The sequence below is a fragment of the Ovis aries genome, chromosome 4 (assembly GCF_016772045.2).
Source record: "Ovis aries strain OAR_USU_Benz2616 breed Rambouillet chromosome 4, ARS-UI_Ramb_v3.0, whole genome shotgun sequence".
NCBI lineage: Eukaryota > Metazoa > Chordata > Mammalia > Artiodactyla > Bovidae > Ovis > Ovis aries.
In genome coordinates, this window is record NC_056057.1 from 97,141,773 (window position 1) to 97,160,032 (window position 18,260).

The 18,260-nt window shown below is 43.9% G+C and overlaps 1 pseudogene; it reads right to left on the minus strand.

Annotated features, from left to right (window-relative positions):
* Positions 1 to 5,088: 5,088 nt before the first annotated feature.
* LOC106991116 (kidney mitochondrial carrier protein 1-like) lies at positions 5,089 to 5,823 on the minus strand (annotated as a pseudogene).
* Positions 5,824 to 18,260: the final 12,437 nt, after the last annotated feature.

The following is an 18,260-nucleotide window of genomic DNA, read 5'->3' on the forward strand; positions in this document are numbered from 1 at the left end:
TGAGAGTTGGACCATAAAGAAAGCTGAGCCCTAAAGAGTTGATGCTTTTGAACTGTAGTGTTGGAGAAGACTCTTGAGAGTCCCTTGGACTGCAAGATCCAACCAGTCCATCCTAAAGGAGATCAGTCCTGAGTGTTCATTGGAAGGATTGATGTTGAAGCTGAAACTCCAATGCTTTGGCTTCCTGATGTGAAGAACTGACTCGTTGGAAAAGACCCTGATGCTGGGAAAGATTGAAGGCAGAAGGAGAAGGGAACGACAGAGGATGAGATGGTTGGATGGCATCATCACTGACTCAATGGACATGAGTTTGGGTAAACTCCAGGAGTTGGTGATGGACAGGGAGGTCTGGCGTGCTGAGGTCCATGGGGTTGCAAAGAGTCGCACGTGACTAAGTGACTGAACTGAACTGAGTTGAAATACAAAATGACATTTAATGCAAGAATATAGAGTAGAGGGACTTACCTGGTGGTTCAGGAGTTAAGACTTTGCCTTCCAATGCAGAGGGGATATGAGTCCAATCCCTGCTCAGGGATATAAGATCCCACATGCCTCAAGGCCAAAAAAACAAAACATGGCTGATTCAAATTCAATAAAGACTTTAAAAACAGTGCAAGTCCAAAAAAAAAAAAAAAACTTAAAACAAAAAAGGAATATTGAGTAGAAATCCTTCCAACTATAAGGAACTGAACACCCAAGGGACCACTAAAGAAAGTTTCTGATGCTTGAGTGAAGAGGACTTGTGGATCTTTCTTCTGTGACATTATCTTCAGTGCCTTAGGAACCCCTAGGCTCTCAGTGCAAATTTTAAATTCACAGGAGAGAGAATCTGGCCCAGCTTAGCAGAGGTGCCTCTTCCTGTGTCAGGAGCTGTGGGGTGGGTTAGATTCGTGGCTACAGACTTATTCTCTAGAGACTCAGTCCTGAGCATTAGGGGCATTCCCAGAGAAGGGGAAACAGTGTTGTTGCAGAAACCAGTACTCGAGAGACCAAGCACCACCCTTGGAGAGTTGGAGGACTCAGGTTTTAACCAGTGGGCCCAGAGGAGTTAATGCTCCAAGCTCTGAGCCCTGAACAAAGGGATTACAGAGTTTTTATAGACAGACTGTAGTGGGCATCACTAGCTGTTAATAGGCTGGTTTAAACTAAGGGGTTTTGTGAGCACGGGAACAGCAGTCAAGATGGAGAGGGGGATGCCTGGCCTGGACAGGCATGATTAAGCAGGTTTGCAGGGGCTGGATGATTGCAAAGAGCAGGACAAGGGTCAGTGAGACAAACTCCAGTTCCTAGTATTGCAAGTCCCCACTTTCTGAGACTACGTGACCTAAGTGATCTAGACTTTGTAAGGGGCAAGCTGAGCAACAGAGGCAGAATGAGAAGGAGGTTATGTAACATTTAAAATCTTCCTCTTTGGTGTGAGCCAGGGAGCCACACTGCTCGATGCCTGCTCTGGAGAGCGCCGAGGGGGAGGATGAGGCTGTGTTTTGTTTGGGATAAGTTGTGGTGTGGGTGAGATGCAGGACATGTACATCCTGATGGAATGAACTTGACTGAGCTCTGCTAGAGAGTTGCAAATGCTGGGCTCCCCAGATGGGGTGATAGTTGAAGCTCTTAGAGTAGGGGAGCTTGAGAAAGTGAAGCAAAGAGGCAAAGAGAACAAGGTGTGAAGGAAGAGACCCTACGAGGTTGGGAAAGCCTTAGCTACCATCTAGTCCAATGCTTTCATTGCATTTAATTTGCATTCATTTATTTTTTATGGAGCTTGCTGGTGGTTGTTGTCCTCGACTCTTTGTGACCCCATGGACTGTAGCTCACCAGGCTCCTCTGTCCCTGGGATTTCCCAGGTATAAATACTGGAGTGGGTTGCCATGCCCTCCTCCAGGGGATCTTCCCAACCCAGGGATCAAGCCTGCATTTCCTTTTTTTTGTTGTTATTATATATTACTGCTGCTGCTGCTGCTAAGTCACTTCAGTCGTGTCCGACTCTGTGTGACCCCATAGACGGCAGCCCACCAGGCTCCCCCGGCCCTGGGATTCTCCAGGCAAGAACACTGGAGTGGGTTGCCATTTCCTTCTCCAATGCATGAAAGTGAAAGGGAAGTCACTCAGTCGTGTCCGACTCTTCACGACCCCATGGACTGCAGCCTTCCAGGCTCCTCTGTCCATGGGATTTTCCAGGCAAGAGTACTGGAGTGGGGTGCCATTGCCTTCTCCGATTATATATTACTACAGTTTATTAAATAATGAAACAAGGTTTATGCCACATTTTCCAGCAATGTTTAAATAAAGAGCTCCAAATATAAAGGCTTATGAAAACTTTTATAGTTTTTATGTAATAACATATACTATTTCTAGTCCATGAATAAATACAGAAAACAGAAGCCATTCTTTATATCACAATCAGCCAATACTTAGCCATCAATGATTACACAAATCCACAAGCAAACAAAAAAATCCACTTTCTTCATTTGGGTTATAAAAGCTAAAAATCCCTTTGCTACATTTAACAATACCCAAGGGGGTGGGGGGAGGGAACTTAGAGTCACAGCCCTGAAGACAAAGGGACCAAGTCTCCCAGTCCTTCAAATTCTTTCTTGGTTAGAAGCTTCAACAACTGCATTACTCTTTCAGGAAACAGAAAAAAAAAAAATTAAAACAGGTTAAGACTTGTTCTATAAGGTATTTAATAAGTCTGCACTGAAGAGAAACAACATTTTTGTCTTAAAAATATGCTAACCTTTTACAAGGAGGTTTGGTTTTCTTTTCTTCCTGGTATGAACATGTACATATTTGAATAAACTTATATAATGAATATTGCATGACATTCAATCTTTTCATGGTCTTCAAAATGAGCTCGCTTCTACTGTTTTAGGAATTATATGTACACTTACAACATTTTCTACATTAAGGGGAGAAAAACAAAGAGTGGCTCATGAAAAGTCATCCTTTACACTCAAGGAACTCAAAAGTGAAAGTCTTTCTGTAGAAAGCCCTTACATCAATGGAATGTTCTGGTAAGAAGAGAAGTCTCCTCTCTAAAGATATGGTTCAGTATGAGGAACGAGGCCTGAAGGGGCTCAGCTCTCTAGTGTCACATCTGGAACTGCTCAGTGAGAACTAGACTCCATCTGAGTCTTGAAGCAATCAACACCTCTGACCTCCTCTGTTCCTGCCTTAGCTCTTTTTTTCAGAATGGAAATCCTGCTTCACAAAATCTTATTTTCAAAGTCAGCATTAATAAAGAAGGCAAGGTGAGGGAGACCGGGAGGAAAATTGCCCAATCCCCAAGAAAAATCTGTGTGCCTTCTATTTTGCTTCAAAGGAGGAAGCAGTCCAGGGGCTGGACAGACTGGGAACATGCGTACCCCACAAAGGTGACTGTCCTGGAGCCCCAGTGAGCAGGTATTTAATTTACTCTCATAGGGCTTCCCCGCTGGCTCAGTGGTCAAGAATCTGCCTGCTAAAGCAGGAGACACAAGAGACATGGGTTCAAATCCTGGGTCAGGGAAATCCCCTGGAGAAGGAAATGGCAGCCTACTCCAGTATTCTTGCCTGGGGAATCCCATAGACCGAGGAGCCTGGTGGGCTACAGTCCATAGGGCAGCTAAGAGTTGGACATGACTGAGTGACTGAGCACACTCTAAGGCTAGAGCCAAAGTTACCCAAGTGAATGTTAAATATATTTCCTTTCCTAGGGATGTCTTCTAGAAGTATAAAGGTCCTGGGACTCTCTCAGAGTCACTTTCTATTCTGCAAGAGTAAGATGAAGATGAGAAAGAAGAATGATATCCTGTCTTTGAAAGACAAGAAAGAAGCTATTTTATACCTCTTATCAGACTCTAGGTATACAAAAATATTGCTTTTCAAATTTCAAGCAAGTATTTTCCATCTAAACTGATAAGGAAGTCCAAGACAGGAAATATTTTAACAAACGTGACCAGAACTAAAGTAAAACCCAGGAAATCTGGAAAAATCAACTCTTTGATTCATTTGCCACATTTCACTAAGGGAACCAGAACGTTAGCCTCTTTCTTTCACAACAGTTTTATCACAGGACCTCGCTTGAGAGAAGTCCGTGATAAAATGACTCTTTATACACAGGATCTATTTATTCTGGAATTACGGCTGTACGACACCATGATGTAAAGACACTTATCCTACAAGTCTAGCAGTAGGAGCTACTGTTTTCCTCACCTGACACTCAGTATCAATAGATGTCATTATCCCCATTTTACAGATTGGGAGATAGAAACTTTGTTAGTATCACAGAGCAAATTATTGACTTGGCCAAAGAGTTTGTTCGGAATTTTCCTAAGCTCCTACAACTTGAACAAACTTTTTGGCTAACTCAGTACTACCAGTACCTAGGACAGAACTCAAATTGCTTAAACACACCCCCTACAACACAGACTGCTACCTTCCAAGCCAACCTCTCACATCATCATAAGTTTAGATAGTAATACTTTGTAACAAGTCCTCACAAAGGTCGAGTGTTCAAAGGCTTAAAAGTCACTTATTATAAAGTGAAAGAATCCTGCCAAAATAGGAAATTACAAAGCAGTGCAATGTTCCAGGTATCTCTATCCTGCCCTGTTTATACCTGGGATATACCAGGTATCCATGTGTGAATTTCTTCAGTGGACACGAGGCCAAAGCTCCCCCAAAAGCTCAGGAACAGTAACACCGTCTCAGGTTCTATTCCATGGTTCCAAAGAGCTTCTTTAGAACAGTCTGGGAGTCTTGGCTATGAACTGAGACGCACCAGGAGTTACTCTTCTCCTGAAGGAAACGGTCCACAGTTCCTGATCTCCAGGCAATTTTTCTTTAACAAGAAACATGCATTTCCTGTTATCTTTGATGTCGAAGGGCACTTGAATGGTAAGGGCTAGTGTCTGCATGTTACAGTTAAACGTTTGGTGCAGAGCGTCTGATGCCAGGACACAGTGATCTGAGCTAACCCTGTCCTCACCTGTTGCTCACACCTCAATCTGTGGTGGGCCAAGCAGTGAGAAGCAGTGGGAAAGACAGGAAGCTTCACTATTTCAGAAGTGAGCATTTTCAGTAGATGTCTCATGCAGTCTTGACTTGTCACAAATCCAGTTTCTTCAACTGCTCATATGTCACAAAGAAAATAAGATTCCAAGGACCAACTCCCAACCAATTTAGCCAAAACCGTTTATATAGAGCAAAACCCTCTTCATTCTTCCATGTCTATAACAAGCAGTCCAGGGTATCTTTGTAGCCAGGGCATCTGTCATCGCAGAGGACTCTGATTCATTGTACATGTTCTCACCACATTGACAGGGTTTGAGGCCAGGGCTCCCGCCAGTCCACAGGTGAAGCCTGAGAGGAAATGGGTATACACGGTGTCTCCCATCAGGCCTGAGAGAATCAGATGCTTCTTGGTGAGGTCGTAGACCAGCAGCTCCACGACGCCCACAATAGCTGCCCTTTGAGTGGTAAGGGATACGCACTTCCACAGTCCTCTCTTTCCCTCTTGCTGGTAAATGTTAATGAAGTTGCCTGTCTTTCTTCCTTGCAGGGTGCTGCTTTAAGCTTGCATCCATATCTTCAAAACATCCGTTGGATTAGCAATGCTTAAGGATATGACTCCAGAGAACCCCACAGACCACATTTATCAGAAGGGTTTCATCTTCTGGATGCTCAACAAATAACCGCTTCAAGCTCTGATAGGTGCCTTATCTTGATGGTGCCATAGGAAGCCTGGTGTAACATCGCTGGGGCAATCCCCGAATACAGCGCTTTCAGGCCTTTCTCTCTGCCCATCCTCACTAATGCATGCAACATTCCTTCATACCTGATTTCTTTAAAGTTTGCATCATTCTTCTGGCCTTGAATCTGGAGCCATGTCTTGGTTAAATCAATTGGAAAGGTACTGCACTCTGCTGTGGTGGAGGCCAGGTCTTCATATACGAAGGGCTTCAGGCCAGGCCTTCATACACGATATGCTCACCACTGTCCCTTCTTTTCGTTCACAGAAGCATAGCCTCTAACAGGGTTTTCTGGGGTGGTGGCGGCCCTGTGTCTTCTCTAGTTCTCGGTCAGCAGCAGACGGAACCGGCAGCTTTGAGAAAACTGAAAAAGAGGCTGAACCCACATTTCTTGCATTTCCTGCATTGGCAGGCGAATTCTTTACTGCTGAAGCACCTGGGAAGCACCTGGAGCTTATAACATGCTTATAGGGAAGTGCACACACCTTAGATAGATAGCTCAGTGAAGTTTTTCGTGTTTCCACCTTTGTAACAACCACCAGGAGCAGGACACAGAGCATGAGCTGACCCCAGAAGCTTCTTTCCTCACACCCCTTCTTAGTCCCTGCCATCAACATCCATACCAGAAGTAACCACTGTTCTGACTTTACCACCAGAGGTTAGTTTTGCCTGTTGAACTTTATACAAATCTTACCTGTCAGTATGTGTCCCTTGGAGTCTCGCTTCTTTTCATTGACTTTGTGTCTGAGAGCTTTACCCATGCATTAAGCACAACTGATTTGTTATCCTATTGGTACACATATGAGTTTCTCAAATTTTTGGCTATTAGGAATAAAACTGCTATGAAATTTCTTGTATGCACCTTTTAATGATATACTATTTACTGATTTTTTTTTTTTTCCTAGAGTATATATGTCCCTAGGGTTAGGATTGCTGAGTCCAAGTCCATTGCATTTTAACAGATACTTCTGATTTCCCAAAGTGACTGTTCCATTTTACACTTCCTCTGGCAATGGAAAAGAGTGCTTGTTGCTCCACCTTCTCACAAACATTGTCAGTCTTATTTATTTTATCCATTTTGTTAGATGTATAGTGGTATCTTGTGTACTGTTAGTTTGCTTTCCTGTATGACTAACAGTATTGAGCGCATTTTTGTCTGCATGATGGCGATTTGAATATTTATCTCTGTGTGTGTGTGTGTGTATGAAGTGAATGTTCATATCTTTTGTCTGCTTTATTGCTTGTTTTCTTCTTATTTTTAGGAATTCTGGATACAAGTCCATAGTTGAATACATGTTTTATGATTACCTTCTTTCAGTCTGTGATTTGTCTTCTTTCTTAACAATGTCTTTTAACGAACACAGGTTTTTATTTTCAATTATCTATTGTTTATTTTATGGTTTTTATTTTCAATTATCTATTGTTTATTTTATGATTAGTGCCTATTTTTCTCTGTGCAGAAAATATTTACCTACCATAAGTCACTACTCTCATTTTGAAGATTAAACAGTATTTAAAGAGGGAAAGTGACTCAAGGTTACACATCAAGTGACTGGACCAGGACAAGGACCCATGACTTCTTTAGTCCTTTGCTCCTTTCAGTGGGAATTCATATAAACTTCTCTTTACTAACAGAGGAGCTGTGGAAAAAGTGACCACCCTCCTTCAATCACTGTGACTTCCTACCCCCACAGTTAAGGGAATCAGATTTAAGAAGACGTTCTTCCAAATGTATTGAAAATACCCCTACTCTTTGACCCAACAGTTGCTTCTCTAGGAATCGAAAACACAAAGTTTCCTGCACACAGATGTTTGTTGCAATGTTTTCAGTAGCAAAAAACAAAACAAAGCAAAACTTAAATATCCAGCTACCATGGACTGGCTAATTAAGTTGTAGCACGTCTCTAACACTGAATAGTACAGCTACATAATACTCAAACTAAGGTACTTTTGAAAAGTATTTAATGGCCCACAAAAATGTGCACAGTACAATATATATATATTTCCATTTTAAAAGCTCAACTTGAGTCACAATTTACATAGAGAAAGAGTGCACCTACTTTAAGTGTATGGTTTGATGAGTTTTCTCTTTTTGCAAAAAAATAAGGCTCATTGAAAAGGTAAAATTTAACAATTTTAAGTATACAATATGATGAGCTTAGAAAAACGTGTACATTGTGTAACCGCAACCACAATCAATATTTCCAGTACTCCCCCAATGTCCTCATGCTTCTTTTCCTTCCATTGCTTTCCCCCCCACCCCCCACCTCAGGTCCAGGTGGTCATTGATCTTTTTTCTGTTGTGATAGATTCGATTTCCTTTTTCTAGGATTTCATATAAATGGAACAATACAGTCTTATCTGTAGAGCTTCTTTCAGGCAGCATAATGGTTTTGAGATTCAAGTCTGCTGTTGCTGCTATTGGTAATTCTTTTATGTTGCTACAAAGTATTCTACTGAATAAGCATTCCAATTTGTTTATCTCTTGTCCTGTTGATGAACTTTCCTGTTCTTGCCAGTTTGGGGTTAATATGAATGAAGCTGTTATGAACATTTGTGTGCAGGTTTTTGTGTGGCCGCTTTGTGTCATTTCTTCTGGGTAAATACCTAGGAGTAGGCTTGTCAGGTACTACAGGAAGCACACGTTTAACATTGTAAGAAACTGTCAAATCCTTTTCTAAACTGGCTGCACCATTTTGTGTTCCCACCAAGATTCTCATTGTTCCACATCCTTACTAGTATTTGGAATTTTCAGGGTTTAAAAAAACCATTTATTTTTTGTTTTTAATACTACCCATTCTAAAAGATATATAGTGGTAACTCATTATGATTTTTTAAAAAGCAGCTTTATTGGCCTGTAGTTTACATACCGTGAAGCTCACCTGTTTAGAATATATGCATGCATGCATGCTAAGTCACTTCAGCCGTGTTCCACTCTTTGTGACCCTATGAACTGTAGCCTGCCAGGTTCCTTTGTCCATGGGATTCTCCAGGCAAGAATACTGGAGCGGATTTCTTTCTCCAGCTGATCTTCTTGACCTAGGGATGGAACTGGCATCTCTTACGTCTCTTGCATTGGCAGGCGTGTCCTTTACCAGTAGCGCCATCTGGAAAGCTAGCGTTTCTCCCCATACTTCTCATGCTATATAATACTAGGTAGAAAAAACATTATTCAAATATATATGTATATAAATACTTCCACATATGTATGAAAAAAGACTAGAAGGAAATACATAAAAAACAAGCCTTAGTTGTCTCTTGGTGGTTGCATTTATAAACACCGTTATTTTCTCTTCTGTACCTTTTAGAATTTTGAGATTCCTCATGGTGAGCACATATTAGTTTTATAATTTAAAAAGAATCATGATTTGTATGAAAAATGTAACAGAATTTTTTTCAGGCTACATCGATGTAGAGGGTACAGTACCATACCAGCTTCTAACACTCTGTGTTTTCAGTCTGATTTCCTTTGGGAAGAGAATGTGTAAAATCTTATTCTTCTGGGTTTCCACAGTGAGTTGGCGGTATGAACTCGCTGTGTGCAATATTTACGTGCATGGCCTGGGGGAGTCCTGTAAACTACTCTATGAGTGGGTTTCTCTATTGACAGACTGTTGAATGCTTCGAAAATGTGCTCTGGAAGGTGAATCCATAAGGGAGCTGACTCAAGGGGTACACATGTCTTGTGATAGATTGCAAGAAGTGAAGAGAAGTTGCTATATACTTGGGAATCATTTCCTAGTTTGTAAAGTATGGTGTGGCCACTTATGTGTGAGAGCTCACGAATGCATATTTGTGTGAGTGTGTGGCACACATTTACACGATATGGTACTCTGGGTGTGAAGGGCTAAGTGCATCGGCTCTCTAGTTCTAGTTTTTAAAATTTGATTGATTAATTAAATTAAGCTGTGCCAGTGTATGTGTGTGTGTATATGTATATACACACACACACTTCATATATGTATGAAAAAAGACTAGGAGGAAATATGTAAGATGTTTGTTATTTTGCATGTGAGATCCTTACTTGTCAGCATGTGGCAGTTTTTGCTATAACATGTGGGATCTAGTTCCCCGACCAGGGATTGAACCTGGACTCCTGCACTGGGAGCCCAGAGTCTTAGCCACTGGACCACCGGGGAAGTCCCTCTAGTTCTAGTTTAGCAGCCTCTGTGCAGTTTGCTGGAGAAGTCAAATTCCCATTTCCATAATTTCATTTCCCTCTTAGTTCGCTTAGATAACTCTGAAAGTGAAAGTGTTAGTCACTCAGTCACGTCTGACCCTTTGTGACCCCGTGGACTGTAGCCTGCCAGGCTCCTCTGTCCATGAAATTCTCCAGGCAAGACTACTGGAGTGGGTAGCCATTCCCTTCTCTAGGGGATCTTCCTGACCCAGGGATTGAACCCAGGTCTCTTGCATTGCAGGCAGATAGATTCTTTTATCATCTGAGCCACCAGATGATAACCCCATCTCAATACAGGCCTGCAGAAATGCATTGAATAGCACCTGTGCTTTGAAAAAAAATGTGCCTTGCTCTGCACACAGTTTGCCATCTCAAAGGTCAATTTCTGGGGTGAGATTGAACTGATTATATTAATTATTTTCCAGAAGAAGAAACAGACTTGGAAGGACTTGGCTGAAGCAGACTTTGATGGCTCAGAAACAAAGTCCACTCAGGCTGACCCAGTGGAGGGTGGGAGGGCGCCCTGCAGAGATGGAATAAACAGGTAAGGGTGAAAGGAGGCCAGGCTTCCTGCTTCTGTCTCTGCTGGGCCTCACGACCTCTCGTCCTTGCCCATCTGCACGCAAGTCTTTCTGGCCTCTCTCCTGCAGGCCAGCTCCTTCTGCTCACGCCTGGCTCCCATCCTCTGGTAATTGCAGTCTGAGGGCGGCTTTGTTCGGTTTGTCCTCTGGCTCTGGCCTTGCTTCTGCTTGACCATTCAATTTAACTTTGTTTTGTATCCTAAATTAGGGGTCCCCAACCCCTGGGACCTAATGCCTGGTGATCTGAGGTGGAGCTGATGTAACAGTATTAGAAAAAAAGTGCCCAACAAGTGTGATGCAGCTGAATCATCCTGAAACCACCCCCCTTCACTGTCCATGGAAGTATTTTCTCCCATGGAACAGGTTCCTGGGACCGAAAAGGTTGGGGACCGCTTTCCTAGTTGATTCATTCCCTGGAGAGGAATATGATTGGCCCATCTTTGGTTAGATTTCCCAGCAGATGTGGTGTGAAGGGAGGTCAAATATACAGACATGGCCACTGGGGCCTACCTACCCCTTGAGCACAAGCTTAGTGGGGGCGGTTGACTACTGTAAAGACAGACAGAATCTGATTAAAGAGTTTTTGTTTTTTCTTACTTTGGACAATCACCATAGCAGAGACATGTAAATGAAGACAATATTAGGTAAGGTGGTCCGTGGTAAGCCCCCTCCACTGTGGCCCTCAAATGACCTCCATCTGCTGGATTCATGTCCTTCTGAATCCCCTCCCTTAGAGCATGGGAGCGCTTAGCCCTTTACTTCTTCTATTTGCTTTTTAAAAAAGTTTTATTTATTTATTTGACAGCATCAAGGTTTAGTTGTGGCATGCAAGATCTTTTTTTAAGTTGTGGCATATGAATTCTCAGTTGTGGCATGTGGGATCTAGTTTCTTGATCAGGGATTGAACCTGGGCCCCCTGCATTGGGAGTGTGGAGTCTTAGCCACTGGACCACCAAGTTGCTTCTAGTGAACAGATTGCAACACAGCTAATGGGGTGTCACTTCTGAGTCAAGTCACCAAAGGCTGTGGTTTCCAGCTCCTGAATTTTCTTTAAGGCTGTCATTTGCTCACTCTGACGGAAACAATGCTGTGTTGTAAGCAGCTCTCTGGAGGGGCCCCTGGGGCCAGAAACTAGGGGAGGCTTCTGGCCAATAGCCAACCAGGAACTCAGTCCAACAGTCTCAAGGAAAGAGTCTAGCCAACAACCACATGAGTCAACTTGGGAAGCAGGGCACACTCCCTGGCTGAGCCCTGAGATGCTGCAACCCTGGTGATACCCCGACTGTAGCCTGTGGACACCTTGAGGCAGAAACACCCAGCAAAGCCATGCCTGGATTATTGACCCACACAAACTGTGAGATACTGTTTAAAGCTGCTAAGTTGGGGGGTAATTTGGAAACAGTAGGTAACAGATAGGTAGATGGTCTCCTAAATAATGCTGTTTTTGAAGCACAGAACCCAGACTCACTTCAAAACAAATTGTAAGAGGTGATGTGACCCAAGGAGCCCTTCTGGAGAACTTGTTTAGGCCAAACTTCCTCCAGCATGGTGGGCAAGTTCAAGTTAGGCAGTGGCATGTCTCCCATGGGGCCAGCTAGACAGAAATTAGGTTCTAACAGTGGCAGCCTAACTGTATAAAATGCAAACGTTGTGGAGAACAATAGGTTACAGCCAAATGTTTCAGCCTGTGCTATTATATATAGGGTATGTAGAGGGCTGCATTCAGAGAATCTGGTGGCCTTTTCAACTCCAAATGGCGATAAATCTGAGCCTGTGCCTGTGGACACCAAGCCCCTATGGTTGGTTCCCCATGTGATGGTGTGGACCAGAGGAATATCCTAAGATTATCTCGGTCTTCTGGAATGTCCCTGGGATGAGAGATCAGACATGGGAGACTGTTACATCTCAGTCTCACTGCTGGCGTGATGAGGCTCAGAGGTTGGAGACCATTCAGGTGGTCCAGCTACTTCCTGAAGCCATTTCACAGGGAGGGCCTCTCAGCAGGTCTCCACGAACCAGGACTCCTTAAAATCGTGTATTTCCCAATAGATCTGTTGTTCAGTTGCTCAGTCATGTCTGACTCTTTGTGACCCCATGGACTACAGCACACCAGGCTTCCCTGTCCTTTACTATCTCTCAGAGCTTGCTCAAACTCATATCCATTGAGCCAGTGATGGCATCCAACCATCTCACCCTCTGTCATCCCCTTCTCCTCCCACCTTCAATCTTCCCCAGCATTAGGGTCTTTTCAAATGAGTCAGCTCTTTGCATCAGGTGGCCAAAGTATTGGAGCTTCAGCTTCAGCATCAGTCCTTCCAATGAATATTCAGGACTGATTTCCTTTAGGGTGGACTGGTTGGATCGCCTTGGGGTCCAAGGAACTCTCAAGAGTCTTCTCTAGCACCACAGTTCAAAAGCATCAATTTTGGGGCACTCAGCCTTCTTTATGGTTCAACTCTAACATCTGTATATGACAACTGGAAAAATCATAGCTTTGACTCGACGGACCTTTGTTGGCAAAGTGGTATCTCTCCTTTTTAATATGCTGTCTAGGTTTGTCATAGCTTTTCTTCCAAGGAGCAAGTATCTTTTAATTTCATGGCTGCCCAACAGATGCCACAGAATTATTTGGAAGTTCTCCTGGAGAGGAAGTCCACAGTCAGAGAACATGTCCTGAGGGGATAGCTTCTTGCTGTAGCAGCCCCCAGGGTGGAATTTTCCCTCAGCATCCTTGAGTTCCAAGAACATGCTTGCTGGGCTCTTCATCCTTCCCTTCCTCAAACTTTGGCCTCAGCTTCTATGAAGCCCACGTACCCAGTGCCTTCCTCTTAGACACCCTCATCTGCCCCATACCAGATGTTCCCTTCTTCTCCACCTGTGTCCATCTATAGGTCTACAGTTTGACAATGTAGATTTGAAATATTTAAGTACAGTTTTATTGACACCAACATCCTGTCCCCACAGAAAGAATTGTGAAGAAATGATGTAACACAGGAAGGGCTTTTCCTTTCTGGTTTTAAAAGCAGAATTCCTTAAGCTGCTATAGGTAAACTTTAGCTCGGGAGGCGGGTCTTTGTGAAAGGACAGATGAGAATGCTCCCTTTCTCTGCCTCGCGTGCTTCCCCCAGAAGCCAGCAGCAGCGTGGGTCAGGCAGTGATGGGTGCTGAGCTGACGGCTGGGCAGGGTCCAGCCCCGCTGGCAGCCATGACTCTGTGCAGAGGAGGAGGTGTTATCAGTCTCATTACAGGAAAAACGTATTAATGGAGAAGTGTGCTTTTGGAGGGATGGTGGGTTAGGGAAGAAAAACTCAGCAAAGGGACAGTTATTGTGTCTGATTTTCAAGGTTACCTGTTGAGATACGGCTGCAGCTCTCTTGTGGCTTGGAAAAGCAATTCCTTTCTGATGGCTTTATAATAAAGAAGAAAGACCCTTTTGTGAACGATAACTTGTATTTATCTCACGTCTTTCTCTAGAGAAACTGCAAGTGCTTCAGAGATTTTTATCTTTGTAAAAAGCTGATGAGGAAGTGTGAAGACCTTCTGGTGAACTCAGCCCCTCGGTCCCTAATCCGATCCTGTTGCCCGTTGTCCTCTGACTTCCTTCCCGTGATGATGAAGGCCATGAGTCCGTCTGCGATCACCCGTGTCGTGGGCACTGTAGACCAGGGGGCAGGGCAGCCCACCTCTTCCCAGGACTGTGCAGTGTCTCTTGCTCACCGGTGCCCTGTCCACAATCCGCCTCCCACAGCCTTAAATTAAAAGGACTTTATTCAAAGGAGTCGAGAATATTTTACAGAATTCAAGACCCATAAGAATGGTTGAATTTCACAAAGTTCTAGAACTGGGTCCTAGAAAGACAACATCGTCTCTCTCTCTTTGGGGTCACACAGTACCCCGGGGCTCCCTGCCTCTATGCTCTCATTCTCACTTGCTCCTCTTCAGGGGCCCCTTTCTCTGCTTGCATCTCTGGCTCCATGCCCCCAGATGGCAACCTTGACACCTGAGTTACCAGGTTCAGGGCACACAGTTCCTCTAGTCTGGCTATCTTAGACAAGGAAACCCATGGGCTCCCTGTACTGCCTAGACTGGTATCCACCCGGTCCAGTTATTTCTGCTGGTAGAAAGAGCTCCCTCCTCAAGGGTGTAGAAGGATTTGGCCCTGGTAGTTGCACTTAGGTTGTTCCCTTTGCGTACAATGACCTTAACCTTGACTCCCAAGGGGATCCTCAACCTACATGTATTTCTCTGAGAGGCCACCCCCAAGCCACCTTCGTCACCTCTTCAACCCCTACCTGCTCTGCACAACCTGTGGATCCCTCTTCTCCTCCACGCTCTTGTTTGCCTGTTTGTGCCCTTGACTCTGTGACCTTCTAGCATGTGAGTGCCTTGAGGGCAAGCCTTTTGGTCTTTCTCCTTTGTGTATCTTGAAAGCTAGAAGAGTGCCCTTCAAATGCCTGGGAGTGAATGAATGTATAAAAAGCCATAGATCTTAAACAAAAGCTTTGCAATTTTTGTCTTTATGCTTATGGTTTGTTAGTAGCAAAACAAATGATCCTCTTTTTAAATAAGCATCTATTATGTTGAATAAAGAGACTTGGGAATAAATTTCATTTACCACTAGGCCCTATCACGTTGCGTTTAAAGGAAGAACCCTGAGGCAGCAGCCACAGGGTGCAGGATCCTGTGTGTGGTTCAGGAACCATGATCCTTTTCTTGCCATCTGTGCTCCAGCTACTGCAGGGTGGAGAACTGGTATTTATGTTAGGTACAAGCTTAGGAAATCAACCCTGAACGTTCATTGGAAGGACTGTTGCTGAAGCTGAAGCTCCAATACTTTGGCCACCTGATGCTAAGAACCGACTCATTTGGAAAAGACTCTGATGTTGGGAAAGGTTGAAGGCAAAAGGAGAAGGGGGTGGCAGGGGATGAGACAGTTAGAGAGCATCACTGACTCAGTGGACGTGAATTTAAGCAAACCCTGGGAGATGGTGGAGGACAGAGGAGCCTGGTGTGCTGCAGTCTGCAAGGTCGCAAAGAGCTGGACAGGGCTTAGCGACTGAACACCACCACCACCACAGTCTTTCGCTTTATTCCATCATGCATCTATAGATTCATGATTATATTACGTGTGGCACTGTTGATTTGTGATCATGTGTCTCACACATTTTGTGAGCATCATTTGCCTTAAAGGTTCCAGCAATAACTAAACAGGGCAATGCCACTGTACGACAATAGGTGGGTGGCTGGGGGGGCGGGGAGGAGGTAGTGCGGCAAAACTGAATCACCTGAAGAGTTTTCCAAATATCCTATCTGCCTCCTTCACCTGACACCCATGCTGATCTTGTTCCCCAGGTGATGCTTGCCCCAGGTGACACCTGCCTCTCTTTGCTCAGTGTTTCTGGCTCACTCTCCCAGACTCTGGTGGAAATGATGTGAAAGATGGAAAGGATGAGGAACAGGGTGGGTGAGCTCACTCCCTCTCCTGTTTCTTCCCCCAGCACTTTCCCCCCTGGTCCCATGCTGCGAGAACCTCTTCTTAGGTCTCCAAGTCACCCATCCTCTTCCTTAGCAACCAGCCAGTATCTTTGCTTGTGTGTGGCAGCTGTGGAGCCCACATCAAGGTGTTTGGACATAAACATTTTCTAATCCACTATTAAGTCCTTCAGTCTGTGCTCTCATAACATTAACTATAATGAACTCTTCACATACTGATGTCAGTTTAATATTGCCTGCTTCCCCCGGCAGGGCCTAGTCATTTAGCGTTAATTAACGATGACTTATTGCAAATGATGTTACTGACTTAGGGACGCTCCTGGGTGACACACACATCTTTCAGATGAAGCCATAACGTTATTACTTAGCGTTCTCATAGCACTTCACGCGGTAAGGATGTTTGGTAATTGAATTGGCTGCTTTGTCACTATTCCTCATGCTGATCCTGTCATGTGGGTTCGTGGAGGTGTCTCTCATTACAGGTAAACTTGACATGCTGAGTTTTAAACTTGCCACGTTGCTGACATGGAGGAATGACATTTTACTGATCACAGAGTCTGGGGCTCATCAGGAGTTCAGTGGCGACAGTAACTGTGAAGCACAAAACTGGAGAGTGGCTCCATTAGGCACTTAAAAAGCTTCTGAGCTGCGCTGGGTCTTCGTTGCAGCATGGGGAATCTTCACTGTGTTGTACGAGGTCTTTTGTCGTGGTTCGGGGGCTCTCTAGTTGTGGCGAGTGGGCTTAGTGGCTCCGCAGCACGCAGGATCTTAGTTCCCCCACCAGGGATCGAACCTGCGTCCCCTGCATTGCAAGGCAGGTTGTTAACCACTGGACGACCAGGGAAGTCCCTCCATCAGGCATTTTTAATAAACCCAGAAAGAACCAACAGGGAAGTTGGTCTAGGGCACATGCAGTCAGATGTTTAGACATGAGAGGAGGCTAGGGAAGATGGCAGACCATGGTCAAGGGGAGTCTGAGATACAGACAAGACCCCAGAGGGAAAATAAGCCACTCAGGCGGACCATACTGCTCATACCACTCAGGTGGACCATACTGCCCATACTGCTCAGGTGGACCATACTGCTCATAGATATGATCAAAGTCATAAGTTTCTGTTGTCAGAGTTGTACAAGGTGGGGTTTCCAGTGGAATACATCTTAGTTACTATACAACCAAAATCACTTGAATCACTGGACGTTTACTTTATAAAGTAAATGTTAAAAATCAATGCTGTTGGACCACACCTATGCTGTAGAGTAAGGGAAGGAAATCCTCCTGTTACTTTCTCCATTTTCAGGATTAAGGAAATTCAAGAATTAGAAGATGACCAATGAGCCAAGCCTCATGGAATGAAGTGGGAGAGACTGGAGAGAAACCTTTGGCTATGTGATTCAGGATCTTTTTTCATCCCCTTTCTACTTCCTGTTGCCTGCCTACCGATGTTGCCCTTTTGTTCTGGACACATTATATTGTCTGAAATATTAAACACATCCATTTGAAACAATATTTTGATTTCTAATAAATGATAAGGAAAGGGGAAATGAGATTCCCCTCTGGCCTGAAAAAGGGAAATCTTTACTCTTCATGGAAGAAAGATAAGCCCAGCCGATTTATGGAGACAGTCTCAAAATTTAATTATTTCTCCAGAAACTTTATATATATATATATTCCGACTAGTCTTTTTTAGAAGAAGCACTATTACCATCTTTCCTTTATCCCCATTCTGTGGCAAACTCCAGGACTTTAATTAATCCCCGCTCTTGATTTTATTGGTTCATTTCTGTCTTGTCCTTGTCTTGCTTGCCAACCCCATTTAAAAAAAGAAGAAGAAGAAAAAAAAAGAAATTGGCTCCCTTAACAAACAACTAAGAATTCATGTCAAGCTCAAGTGTTAGTAGAACTCATATCAGAAACTTTATATATTATTCCTGGACTCTTGTATCAAAACGTTTAGATGAAGCCCAAGTAAACCAATGACCCATTCAGATCAGATTAGCAATTTGCACCTTCATGGAGAGCTTAGCAGAGCAGCTTTATTCTGATGTTTTTTTAAAAAAAATCCACTTGTATTTGTCAGGAAAATGAAACCTTATTTGTGTCTGGAACTGTGTCCCTGGGCTGGTAATGATGATAAATAAACTCAGATCTGATAGGCTGGTGGTGCTCAAAACATCACGTTCACCTGGAGGTGAGAGGATGTGTCCTTGGGGGTGGCCTCCACCTCCCTGCCCCATTCTCTTGCAGAAACTTCTAGGTTGAGAAGAAGCAGAGCT